Here is a 15472-nt window from a genome sequence, read left to right as displayed (position 1 = left end):
TTCACAAAAAATTGCAGATTTTTTTTTCTTAATTTTCGTGACACAAAAACAGTGACCCCGGTCATGCCGAACTAGCGACATTCTGGACAGGCCTAAAAAAACATTTTAAAACCATTTTCACAAAAAATTGCAGATTTCTATTTTTGTCACCAAAAACGATGACTCCGATCATGCCGAACTAGCGACATTTTGGACAGGCCTAAAAAAAACATTTTAGAACCATTTTCACAAAAAATTGCAGATTTTTTTTTCTTAATTTTCGTGACACAAAAACAGTGACCCCGGTCATGCCGAACTAGCGACATTCTGGACAGGCCTAAAAAAACATTTTAAAACCATTTTCACAAAAAATTGCAGATTTCTATTTTTGTCACCAAAAACGATGACTCCGATCATGCTGAACTCGCGACATTTTGGACAGGCCTAAAAAAAACATTTTAGAACCATTTTCACAAAAAATTGCAGATTTTTTTTTCTTCATTTTCGTGACACAAAAACAGTGACCCCGGTCATGCAGAAAAAGCTACATTCTGGACAGGCCTAAAAAAACATTTTAAACCATTTTCACAAAAAATTGCAGATTTCTATTTTGTCCCTAAAAACGATGACTCCGATCATGCCGAAAAAGCTACATTCTGGACAGGCCTAAAAAAATTTTTTTAAACCATTTTCACAAATAATTGCAGATTTTTTTTTTTTCATTTTCGTGACACAAAAACAGTGACCCCGATCATGCCGAACTATCGACATTCTGGACAGGCCTAAAAAAACATTTTAAAACCATTTTCACAAAAAATTGCAGATTTCTATTTTTGTCACCAAAAACGATGACTCCGATCATGCTGAACTCGCGACATTTTGGACAGGCCTAAAAAAAACATTTTAGAACCATTTTCACCAAAAATTGCAGATTTTTTTTTTCTTCATTTTCGTGACACAAAAACAGTGACCCCGGTCATGCCGAACTATCGACATTCTGGACAGGCCTAAAAAAACAATTTAAAACCATTTTCACAAAAAATTGCAGATTTTTTTTTTTCATTTTCGTGACACAAAAACAGTGACACCGGTCATGCCGAACTAGCGACATTCTGGACAGGCCTAAAAAAACATTTTAAAACCATTTTCACCAAAAAATTGCAGATTTCTATTTTGTCCCTAAAAACGATGACTCCGATCATGCCGAAAAAGCGTCATTCTGGACAGGCCTAAAAAAAATGTTTAAAACCATTTTCACTAAAAATTGCAGATTTCTATTTTTGTCACCAAAAACGATGACTCCGATCATGCCGAACTAGCGACATTTTGGACAGGCCTAAAAAAAACATTTTAGATCCATTTTCACAAAAAAAGCCTAATGGTTTAAATGGCCTAAAAAAACATTTTAAAACCATTTTCACAAAAAAAATGCAGATTTCTATTTTGTCACCAAAAACGATGACTCCGATCATGCCAAACTAGCGACATTTTGGACAGGCCTAAAAAAAACATTTTAGAACCATTTTCACAAAAAATTGCAGATTTTATATTCTTAATTTTCGTGACACAAAAACAGTGACCCCGGTCATGCCGAACTAGCGACATTCTGGACAGGCCTAAAAAAAACATTTTAAAACCATTTTCACAAAAAATTGCAGATTTCTATTTTTGTCACCAAAAACGATGACTCCGATCATGCTGAACTCGCGACATTTTGGACAGGCCTAAAAAAAACATTTTAAAACCATTTTCACAAAAAATTGCAGATTTCTATTTTTGTTACCAAAAACGATGACTCCGATCATGCTGAACTCGCGACATTTTGGACAGGCCTAAAAAAAACATTTTAGAACCATTTTCACAAAAAATTGCAGATTTTTTTTTCTTCATTTTCGTGACACAAAAACAGTGACAGAAAATGCAGAAAAAGCTACATTCTGGACAGGCCTAAAAAAACATATTAAACCATTTTCACAAAAAATTGCAGATTTCTATTTTGTCCCTAAAAACGATGACTCCGATCATGCCGAAAAAGCTACATTCTGGACAGGCCTAAAAAAAATTTTTTAAACCATTTTCACAAAAAATTGCAGATTTTTTTTTTTCATTTTCGTGACACAAAAACAGTGACCCCGGTCATGCCGAACTATCGACATTCTGGACAGGCCTAAAAAAAACATTTTATAACCATTTTCACAAAAAATTGCAGATATCTATTTTTGTCACCAAAAACGATGACTCCGATCATGCTGAACTCGCGACATTTTGGACAGGCCTAAAAAAAACATTTTAGAACCATTTTCACAAAAAATTGCAGATTTTTTTTTTCTTCATTTTCGTGACACAAAAACAGTGACCCCGGTCATGCCGAACTATCGACATTCTGGACAGGCCTAAAAAAAAACATTTTATAACCATTTTCACAAAAAATTGCAGATATTTTTTTTTCATTTTCGTGACACAAAAACAGTCACCCCGGTCATGCCGAACTATCGACATTCTGGACAGGCCTAAAAAAACATTTTAAAACCATTTTCACAAAAAATTGCAGATTTCTATTTTTGTCACCAAAAACGATGACTCCGATCATGCCGAACTAGCGACATTTTGGACAGGCCTAAAAAAAACATTTTAGAACCATTTTCACAAAAAATTGCAGATTTTTTTTTCTTAATTTTCGTGACACAAAAACAGTGACCCCGGTCATGCCGAACTAGCGACATTCTGGACAGGCCTAAAAAAACATTTTAAAACCATTTTCACAAAAAATTGCAGATTTCTATTTTTGTCACCAAAAACGATGACTCCGATCATGCTGAACTCGCGACATTTTGGACAGGCCTAAAAAAAACATTTTAAAACCATTTTCACAAAAAATTGCAGATTTCTATTTTTGTTACCAAAAACGATGACTCCGATCATGCTGAACTCGCGACATTTTGGACAGGCCTAAAAAAAACATTTTAGAACCATTTTCACAAAAAATTGCAGATTTTTTTTCTTCATTTTCGTGACACAAAAACAGTGACCCCGGTCATGCCGAACTATCGACATTCTGGACAGGCCTAAAAAAAACATTTTATAACCATTTTCACAAAAAATTGCAGATATTTTTTTTTCATTTTCGTGACACAAAAACAGTGACCCCGATCATGCCGAACTATCGACATTCTGGACAGGCCTAAAAAAACATTTTAAAACCATTTTCACAAAAAATTGCAGATTTCTATTTTTGTCACCAAAAACGATGACTCCGATCATGCCGAAAAAGCTACATTCTGGACAGGCCTAAAAAAACATTTTAAACCATTTTCACAAAAAATTGCAGATTTCTACTTTGTCCCTAAAAACGATGACTCCGATCAGGCCGAAAAAGCTACATTCTGGACAGGCCTAAAAAAAAAATGTTAAACCATTTTCACAAAAAATTGCAGATTTTTTTTTTTCATTTTCGTGACACAAAAACAGTGACCCCGATCATGCCGAACTATCGACATTCTGGACAGGCCTAAAAAAACATTTTAAAACCATTTTCACAAAAAATTGCAGATTTCTATTTTTGTCACCAAAAACGATGACTCCGATCATGCCGAACTAGCGACATTTTGGACAGGCCTAAAAAAAACATTTTAGAACCATTTTCACAAAAAATTGCAGATTTTTTTTTTTTCATTTTCGTGACACAAAAACAGTCACCCCGGTCATGCCGAACTATCGACATTCTGGACAGGCCTAAAAAAAACATTTTATAACCATTTTCACAAAAAATTGCAGATATTTTTTTTCATTTTCGTGACACAAATACAGTGACCCCGGTCATGCCGAACTATCGACATTCTGGACAACCCTAAAAAAACATTTTAAAACCATTTTCACAAAAAATTGCAGATTTTTTTTTTCTTCATTTTCGTGACACAAAAACAGTGACCCCGGTCATGCCGAACTATCGACATTCTGGACAGGCCTAAAAAAACATTTTAAAACTTTTTTCACAAAAAATTGCAGATTTCTATTTTTGTCACAAAAAACGATGACTCCGATCATGCCGAACTAGCGACATTTTGGACAGGCCTAAAAAAACATTTTAGAACCATTTTCACAAAAAATTGCAGATTTTTTTTTCTTCATTTTCGTGACACAAAAACAGTGACCCCGGTCATGCAGAAAAAGCTACATTCTGGACAGGCCTAAAAAAAACATTTTAAACCATTTTCACAAAAAATTGCAGATTTTTTTTTCTTCATTTTCGTGACACAAAAACAGTGACCCCGATCATGCCGAAAAAGCTACATTCTGGACAGGCCTAAAAAAATTTTTTTAAACCATTTTCACAAAAAATTGCAGATTTTTTTTTTTTCATTTTCGTGACACAAAAACAGTGACCCCGATCATGCCGAACTATCGACATTCTGGACAGGCCTAAAAAAACATTTTAAAACCATTTTCACAAAAAATTGCAGATTTCTATTTTTGTCACCAAAAACGATGACTCCGATCATGCCGAACTAGCGACATTTTGGACAGGCCTAAAAAAAACATTTTAGAACCATTTTCACAAAAAATTGCAGATTTTTTTTTCTTCATTTTCGTGACACAAAAACAGTGACCCCGGTCATGCCGAACTAGCGACATTCTGGACAGGCCTAAAAAAACATTTTAAAACCATTTTCACAAAAAATTGCAGATTTCTATTTTGTCCCTAAAAACGATGACTCCGATCATGCCGAAAAAGCTACATTCTGGACAGGCCTAAAAAAACATTTTAAACCATTTTCACAAAAAATTGCAGATTTCTAATTTGTCCCTAAAAACGATGACTCCGATCATGCCGAAAAAGCTACATTCTGGACAGGCCTAAAAAAATTTTTTTAAACCATTTTCACAAAAAATTGCAGATTTATTTTTTTTCATTTTCGTGACACAAAAACAGTGACCCCGGTCATGCCGAATTATCGACATTCTGGACAGGCCTAAAAAAAACATTTTATAACCATTTTCACAAAAAAATGCAGATATTTTTTTTTCATTTTCGTGACACAAAAACAGTGACCCCGGTCATGCCGAACTATCGACATTCTGGACAGGCCTAAAAAAACATTTTAAAACCATTTTCACAAAAAATTGCAGATTTCTATTTTGTCCCTAAAAACGATGACTCGGATCATGCCGAAAAAGCTACATTCTGGACAGGCCTAAAAAAAATTAATAACCATTTTCACAAAAAATTGCAGATTTTTTTTTTTTCATTTTCGTGACACAAAAACAGTGACCCCGATCATGCCGAACTATCGACATTCTGGACAGGCCTAAAAAAACATTTTAAAACCATTTTCACAAAAAATTGCAGGTTTCTATTTTTGTCACCAAAAACGATGACTCCGATCATGCTGAACTCGCGACATTTTGGACAGGCCTAAAAAAAACATTTTAGAACCATTTTCACAAAAAATTGCAGATTTCTATTTTGTCCCTAAAAACGATGACTCCGATCATGCCGAAAAAGCTACATTCTGGACAGGCCTAAAAAAACATTTTAAACCATTTTCACAAAAAATTGCAGATTTCTATTTTGTCCCTAAAAACGATGACTCCGATCATGCCGAATTATCGACATTCTGGACAGGCCTAAAAAAAACATTTTATAACCATTTTCACAAAAAAATGCAGATATTTTTTTTTCATTTTCGTGACACAAAAACAGTGACCCCGGTCATGCCGAACTATCGACATTCTGGACAGGCCTAAAAAAACATTTTAAAACCATTTTCACAAAAAATTGCAGATTTCTATTTTGTCCCTAAAAACGATGACTCGGATCATGCCGAAAAAGCTACATTCTGGACAGGCCTAAAAAAAAAATTAATAACCATTTTCACAAAAAATTGCTTATTTTTTTTTTTTCATTTTCGTGACACAAAAACAGTGACCCCGGTCATGCCGAACTATCGACATTCTGGACAGGCCTAAAAAAACATTTTAAAACTATTTTCACAAAAAATTGCAGATTTCTATTTTTGTCACCAAAAACGATGACTCCGATCATGCCGAACTAGCGACATTTTGGACAGGCCTAAAAAAAACATTTTAGAACCATTTTCACAAAAAATTGCAGATTTTTTTTTCTTCATTTTCGTGACACAAAAACAGTGACCCCGGTCATGCAGAAAAAGCTACATTCTGGACAGGCCTAAAAAAAACATTTTAAACCATTTTCACAAAAAATTGCAGATTTTTTTTTCTTCATTTTCGTGACACAAAAACAGTGACCCCGATCATGCCGAAAAAGCTACATTCTGGACAGGCCTAAAAAATTTTTTTTAAACCATTTTCACAAAAAATTGCAGATTTTTTTTTTTTCATTTTCGTGACACAAAAACAGTGACCCCGATCATGCCGAACTATCGACATTCTGGACAGGCCTAAAAAAACATTTTAAAACCATTTTCACAAAAAATTGCAGGTTTCTATTTTTGTCACCAAAAACGATGACTCCGATCATGCTGAACTCGCGACATTTTGGACAGGCCTAAAAAAAACATTTTAGAACCATTTTCACAAAAAATTGCAGATTTCTATTTTGTCCCTAAAAACGATGACTCCGATCATGCCGAAAAAGCTACATTCTGGACAGGCCTAAAAAAAAATGTTAAACCATTTTCACAAAAAATTGCAGATTTTTTTTTTTCATTTTCGTGACACAAAAACAGTGACCCCGATCATGCCGAACTATCGACATTCTGGACAGGCCTAAAAAAAACATTTTAAAACCATTTTCACAAAAAATTGCAGGATTTCTATTTTTGTCACCTAAAAACGATGACTCCGATCATGCCGAAAAAGCTACATTCTGGACAGGCCTAAAAAAACATTTTAAACCATTTTCACAAAAAATTGCAGATTTTTTTTTTTTCATTTTCTTGACACAAAAACAGTGACCCCGGTCATGCCGAATTATCGACATTCTGGACAGGCCTAAAAAAAACATTTTATAACCATTTTCACAAAAAAATGCAGATATTTTTTTTTCATTTTCGTGACACAAAAACAGTGACCCCGGTCATGCCGAACTATCGACATTCTGGACAGGCCTAAAAAAACATTTTAAAACCATTTTCACAAAAAATTGCAGATTTCTATTTTGTCCCTAAAAACGATGACTCGGATCATGCCGAAAAAGCTACATTCTGGACAGGCCTAAAAAAAAAATTAATAACCATTTTCACAAAAAATTGCTGATTTTTTTTTTTTCATTTTCGTGACACAAAAACAGTGACCCCGATCATGCCGAACTATCGACATTCTGGACAGGCCTAAAAAAACATTTTAAAACCATTTTCACAAAAAATTGCAGATTTCTATTTTGTCCCTAAAAACGATGACTCCGATCATGCCGAAAAAGCTACATTCTGGACAGGCCTAAAAAAACATTTTAAACCATTTTCACCAAAAATTACAGATTTCTAATTTGTCCCTAAAAACGATGACTCCGATCATGCCGAACTATCGACATTCTGGACAGGCCTAAAAAAAACATTTTATAACCATTTTCACAAAAAATTGCAGATATTTTTTTTTCATTTTCGTGACACAAATACAGTGACCCCGGTCATGCCGAACTATCGACATTCTGGACAACCCTAAAAAAACATTTTAAAACCATTTTCACAAAAAATTGCAGATTTTTTTTTTCTTCATTTTCGTGACACAAAAACAGTGACACCGGTCATGCCGAACTATCGACATTCTGGACAGGCCTAAAAAAACATTTTAAAACTATTTTCACAAAAAATTGCAGATTTCTATTTTTGTCACAAAAAACGATGACTCCGATCATGCCGAACTAGCGACATTTTGGACAGGCCTAAAAAAAACATTTTAGAACCATTTTCACAAAAAATTGCAGATTTTTTTTTCTTCATTTTCGTGACACAAAAACAGTGACCCCGGTCATGCAGAAAAAGCTACATTCTGGACAGGCCTAAAAAAAACATTTTAAACCATTTTCACAAAAAATTGCAGATTTTTTTTTCTTCATTTTCGTGACACAAAAACAGTGACCCCGATCATGCCGAAAAAGCTACATTCTGGACAGGCCTAAAAAAATTTTTTTAAACCATTTTCACAAAAAAATGCAGATTTTTTTTTTTTCATTTTCGTGACACAAAAACAGTGACCCCGATCATGCCGAACTATCGACATTCTGGACAGGCCTAAAAAAACATTTTAAAACCATTTTCACAAAAAATTGCAGGTTTCTATTTTTGTCACCAAAAACGATGACTCCGATCATGCTGAACTCGCGACATTTTGGACAGGCCTAAAAAAAACATTTTAGAACCATTTTCACAAAAAATTGCAGATTTCTATTTTGTCCCTAAAAACGATGACTCCGATCATGCCGAAAAAGCTACATTCTGGACAGGCCTAAAAAAAAATGTTAAACCATTTTCACAAAAAATTGCAGATTTTTTTTTTTTCATTTTCGTGACACAAAAACAGTGACCCCGATCATGCCGAACTATCGACATTCTGGACAGGCCTAAAAAAACATTTTAAAACCATTTTCACAAAAAATTGCAGATTTCTATTTTTGTCACCAAAAACGATGACTCCGATCATGCCGAACTAGCGACATTTTGGACAGGCCTAAAAAAACATTTTAAAACCATTTTCACAAAAAATTGCAGATTTCTATTTTGTCCCTAAAAACGATGACTCCGATCATGCCGAAAAAGCTACATTCTGGACAGGCCTAAAAAAACATTTTAAACCATTTTCACAAAAAATTCCAGATTTTTTTTTTTCATTTTCTTGACACAAAAACAGTGACCCCGGTCATGCCGAATTATCGACATTCTGGACAGGCCTAAAAAAAACATTTTATAACCATTTTCACAAAAAAATGCAGATATTTTTTTTTCATTTTCGTGACACAAAAACAGTGACCCCGGTCATGCCGAACTATCGACATTCTGGACAGGCCTAAAAAAACATTTTAAAACCATTTTCACAAAAAATTGCAGATTTCTATTTTGTCCCTAAAAACGATGACTCGGATCATGCCGAAAAAGCTACATTCTGGACAGGCCTAAAAAAAAAATTAATAACCATTTTCACAAAAAATTGCTTATTTTTTTTTTTTCATTTTCGTGACACAAAAACAGTGACCCCGATCATGCCGAACTATCGACATTCTGGACAGGCCTAAAAAAACATTTTAAAACCATTTTCACAAAAAATTGCAGATTTCTATTTTTGTCACCAAAAACGATGACTCCGATCATGCCGAACTAGCGACATTTTGGACAGGCCTAAAAAAAACATTTTAGAACCATTTTCACAAAAAATTGCAGATTTTTTTTTCTTCATTTTCGTGACACAAAAACAGTGACCCCGGTCATGCAGAAAAAGCTACATTCTGGACAGGCCTAAAAAAAACATTTTAAACCATTTTCACAAAAAATTGCAGATTTTTTTTTCTTCATTTTCGTGACACAAAAACAGTGACCCCGATCATGCCGAAAAAGCTACATTCTGGACAGGCCTAAAAAAATTTTTTTAAACCATTTTCACAAAAAATTGCAGATTTTTTTTTTTTCATTTTCGTGACACAAAAACAGTGACCCCGATCATGCCGAACTATCGACATTCTGGACAGGCCTAAAAAAACATTTTAAAACCATTTTCACAAAAAATTGCAGGTTTCTATTTTTGTCACCAAAAACGATGACTCCGATCATGCTGAACTCGCGACATTTTGGACAGGCCTAAAAAAAACATTTTAGAACCATTTTCACAAAAAATTGCAGATTTCTATTTTGTCCCTAAAAACGATGACTCCGATCATGCCGAAAAAGCTACATTCTGGACAGGCCTAAAAAAAAAATGTTAAACCATTTTCACAAAAAATTGCAGATTTTTTTTTTTCATTTTCGTGACACAAAAACATTGACCCCGATCATGCCGAACTATCGACATTCTGGACAGGCCTAAAAAAACATTTTAAAACCATTTTCACAAAAAATTGCAGATTTCTATTTTTGTCACCAAAAACGATGACTCCGATCATGCCGAACTAGCGACATTTTGGACAGGCCTAAAAAAAAACATTTTAGAACCATTTTCACCAAAAATTGCAGATTTTTTTTTCTTCATTTTCGTGACACAAAAACAGTGACCCCGGTCATGCCGAACTAGCGACATTCTGGACAGGCCTAAAAAAACATTTTAAAACCATTTTCACAAAAAATTGCAGATTTCTATTTTGTCCCTAAAAACGATGACTCCGATCATGCCGAAAAAGCTACATTCTGGACAGGCCTAAAAAAACATTTTAAACCATTTTCACAAAAAATTGCAGATTTGTTTTTCTTCATTTTCGTGACACAAAAACAGTGACCCCGGTCATGCCGAACTAGCGACATTCTGGACAGGCCTAAAAAAAACATTTTAAAACCATTTTCACAAAAAATTGCAGATTTCTATTTTGTCCCTAAAAACGATGACTCCGATCATGCCGAAAAAGCTACATTCTGGACAGGCCTAAAAAAACATTTTAAACCATTTTCACAAAAAATTGCAGATTTCTAATTTGTCCCTAAAAACGATGACTCCGATCATGCCGAAAAAGCTACATTCTGGACAGGCCTAAAAATTTTTTTTTAAACCATTTTCACAAAAAATTGCAGATTTTTTTTTTTTCATTTTCGTGACACAAAAACAGTGACCCCGGTCATGCCGAATTATCGACATTCTGGACAGGCCTAAAAAAAAAATTAATAACCATTTTCACAAAAAATTGCTGATTTTTTTTTTTTCATTATCGTGACACAAAAACAGTGACCCCGATCATGCCGAACTATCGACATTCTGGACAGGCCTAAAAAAACATTTTAAAACCATTTTCACAAAAAATTGCAGATTTCTATTTTTGTCACCAAAAACGATGACTCCGATCATGCTGAACTCGCGACATTTTGGACAGGCCTAAAAAAAACATTTTAAAACCATTTTCACAAAAAATTGCAGATTTCTATTTTTGTCACCAAAAACGATGACTCCGATCATGCCGAACTAGCGACATTTTGGACAGGCCTAAAAAAAACATTTTAGAACCATTTTCACCAAAAATTGCAGATTTTTATTTTGTCCCTAAAAACGATGACTCCGATCATGCCGAAAAAGCTACATTCTGGACAGGCCTAAAAAAACATTTTAAACCATTTTCACAAAAAAATTGCAGATTTTTTTTTTTTCATTTTCGTGACACAAAAACAGTGACCCCGGTCATGCCGAATTATCGACATTCTGGACAGGCCTAAAAAAAACATTTTATAACCATTTTCACAAAAAAATGCAGATATTTTTTTTTCATTTTCGTGACACAAAAACAGTGACCCCGGTCATGCCGAACTATCGACATTCTGGACAGGCCTAAAAAAACATTTTAAAACCATTTTCACAAAAAATTGCAGATTTCTATTTTGTCCCTAAAAACGATGACTCGGATCATGCCGAAAAAGCTACATTCTGGACAGGCCTAAAAAAAAAATTAATAACCATTTTCACAAAAAATTGCTTATTTTTTTTTTTTCATTTTCGTGACACAAAAACAGTGACCCCGATCATGCCGAACTATCGACATTCTGGACAGGCCTAAAAAAACATTTTAAAACCATTTTCACAAAAAATTGCAGATTTCTATTTTTGTCACCAAAAACGATGACTCCGATCATGGTGAACTCGCGACATTCTGGACAGGCCTAAAAAAACATTTTAAAACTTTTTTCACAAAAAATTGCAGATTTCTATTTTTGTCACAAAAAACGATGACTCCGATCATGCCGAACTAGCGACATTTTGGACAGGCCTAAAAAAAACATTTTAGAACCATTTTCACAAAAAATTGCAGATTTTTTTTTCTTCATTTTCGTGACACAAAAACAGTGACCCCGGTCATGCAGAAAAAGCTACATTCTGGACAGGCCTAAAAAAAACATTTTAAACCATTTTCACAAAAAATTGCAGATTTTTTTTTCTTCATTTTCGTGACACAAAAACAGTGACCCCGATCATGCCGAAAAAGCTACATTCTGGACAGGCCTAAAAATTTTTTTTTAAACCATTTTCACAAAAAATTGCAGATTTTTTTTTTTTCATTTTCGTGACACAAAAACAGTGACCCCGATCATGCCGAACTATCGACATTCTGGACAGGCCTAAAAAAAACATTTTAGAACCATTTTCACAAAAAATTGCAGATTTCTATTTTGTCCCTAAAAACGATGACTCCGATCATGCCGAAAAAGCTACATTCTGGACAGGCCTAAAAAAAAAATGTTAAACCATTTTCACAAAAAATTGCAGATTTTTTTTTTTCATTTTCGTGACACAAAAACATTGACCCCGATCATGCCGAACTATCGACATTCTGGACAGGCCTAAAAAAACATTTTAAAACCATTTTCACAAAAAATTGCAGATTTCTATTTTTGTCACCAAAAACGATGACTCCGATCATGCCGAACTAGCGACATTTTGGACAGGCCTAAAAAAAAACATTTTAGAACCATTTTCACCAAAAATTGCAGATTTTTTTTTCTTCATTTTCGTGACACAAAAACAGTGACCCCGGTCATGCCGAACTAGCGACATTCTGGACAGGCCTAAAAAAACATTTTAAAACCATTTTCACAAAAAATTGCAGATTTCTATTTTGTCTCTAAAAACGATGACTCCGATCATGCCGAAAAAGCTACATTCTGGACAGGCCTAAAAAAACATTTTAAACCATTTTCACAAAAAATTGCAGATTTGTTTTTCTTCATTTTCGTGACACAAAAACAGTGACCCCGGTCATGCCGAACTAGCGACATTCTGGACAGGCCTAAAAAAAACATTTTAGAACCATTTTCACAAAAAATTGCAGATTTTTTTTTCTTCATTTTCGTGACACAAAAACAGTGACCCCGATCATGCCGAAAAAGCTACATTCTGGACAGGCCTAAAAAAAACATTTTAGAACCATTTTCACAAAAAATTGCAGATATTTTTTTTTCATTTTCGTGACACAAAAACAGTGACCCCGGTCATGCCGAACTATCGACATTCTGGACAGGCCTAAAAAAACATTTTAAAACTTTTTTCACAAAAAATTGCAGATTTCTATTTTTGTCACAAAAAACGATGACTCCGATCATGCCGAACTAGCGACATTTTGGACAGGCCTAAAAAAAACATTTTAGAACCATTTTCACAAAAAATTGCAGATTTTTTTTTCTTCATTTTCGTGACACAAAAACAGTGACCCCGATCATGCCGAAAAAGCTACATTCTGGACAGGCCTAAAAAAAATTTTTTAAACCATTTTCACAAAAAATTGCAGATTTTTTTTTTTTCATTTTCGTGACACAAAAACAGTGACCCCGATCATGCCGAACTATCGACATTCTGGACAGGCCTAAAAAAACATTTTAAAACCATTTTCACAAAAAATTGCAGATTTCTATTTTTGTCACCAAAAACGATGACTCCGATCATGCTGAACTCGCGACATTCTGGACAGGCCTAAAAAAACATTTTAAAACTTTTTTCACAAAAAATTGCAGATTTCTATTTTTGTCACAAAAAACGATGACTCCGATCATGCCGAACTAGCGACATTTTGGACAGGCCTAAAAAAAACATTTTAGAACCATTTTCACAAAAAATTGCAGATTTTTTTTTCTTCATTTTCGTGACACAAAAACAGTGACCCCGGTCATGCAGAAAAAGCTACATTCTGGACAGGCCTAAAAAAAACATTTTAAACCATTTTCACAAAAAATTGCAGATTTTTTTTTCTTCATTTTCGTGACACAAAAACAGTGACCCCGATCATGCCGAAAAAGCTACATTCTGGACAGGCCTAAAAAAACATTTTAAAACCATTTTCACAAAAAATTGCAGATTTCTATTTTTGTCACCAAAAACGATGACTCCGATCATGCTGAACTCGCGACATTCTGGACAGGCCTAAAAAAACATTTTAAAACTTTTTTCACAAAAAATTGCAGATTTCTATTTTTGTCACAAAAAACGATGACTCCGATCATGCCGAACTAGCGACATTTTGGACAGGCCTAAAAAAAACATTTTAAACCATTTTCACAAAAAATTGCAGATTTTTTTTTCTTCATTTTCGTGACACAAAAACAGTGACCCCGATCATGCCGAAAAAGCTACATTCTGGACAGGCCTAAAATTTTTTTTTAAACCATTTTCACAAAAAATTGCAGATTTTTTTTTTTTCATTTTCGTGACACAAAAACAGTGACCCCGATCATGCCGAACTATCGACATTCTGGACAGGCCTAAAAAAACATTTTAAAACCATTTTCACAAAAAATTGCAGGTTTCTATTTTTGTCACCAAAAACGATGACTCCGATCATGCTGAACTCGCGACATTTTGGACAGGCCTAAAAAAAACATTTTAGAACCATTTTCACAAAAAATTGCAGATTTCTATTTTGTCCCTAAAAACGATGACTCCGATCATGCCGAAAAAGCTACATTCTGGACAGGCCTAAAAAAAAAATGTTAAACCATTTTCACAAAAAATTGCAGATTTTTTTTTTTTCATTTTCGTGACACAAAAACATTGACCCCGATCATGCCGAACTATCGACATTCTGGACAGGCCTAAAAAAACATTTTAAAACCATTTTCACAAAAAATTGCAGATTTCTATTTTTGTCACCAAAAACGATGACTCCGATAATGCCGAACTAGCGACATTTTGGACAGGCCTAAAAAAAACATTTTATAACCATTTTCACCAAAAAATGCAGATATTTTTTTTTCATTTTCGTGACACAAAAAGATTGACCCCGGTCATGCCGAACTATCGACATTCTGGACAGGCCTAAAAAAACATTTTAAACCATTTTCACAAAAAATTGCAGATTTCTAATTTGTCCCTAAAAACGATGACTCCGATCATGCCGAAAAAGCTACATTCTGGACAGGCCTAAAAAAATTTTTTTAAACCATTTTCACAAAAAATTGCAGATTTTTTTTTTTTCATTTTCGTGACACAAAAACAGTCACCCCGGTCATGCCGAACTATCGACATTCTGGACAGGCCTAAAAAAAACATTTTATAACCATTTTCACAAAAAATTGCAGATATTTTTTTTTCATTTTCGTGACACAAATACAGTGACCCCGGTCATGCCGAACTATCGACATTCTGGACAACCCTAAAAAAACATTTTAAAACCATTTTCACAAAAAAATTGCAGATTTTTTTTTTCTTCATTTTCGTGACACAAAAACAGTCACCCCGGTCATGCCGAACTATCGACATTCTGGACAGGCCTAAAAAAAACATTTTATAACCATTTTCACAAAAAATTGCAGATATTTTTTTTTCATTTTCGTGACACAAATACAGTGACCCCGGTCATGCCGAACTATCGACATTCTGGACAACCCTAAAAAAACATTTTAAA

This window comes from Salmo salar, chromosome 24 (assembly GCF_965601325.2).
Source record: "Salmo salar chromosome 24, fSalSal1, whole genome shotgun sequence".
In the NCBI taxonomy this organism is placed as follows: Eukaryota; Metazoa; Chordata; class Actinopteri; order Salmoniformes; family Salmonidae; genus Salmo; species Salmo salar.
The sequence above is the reverse complement of the archived record's forward strand: the minus strand, read 5'-3'. Positions refer to the sequence as shown.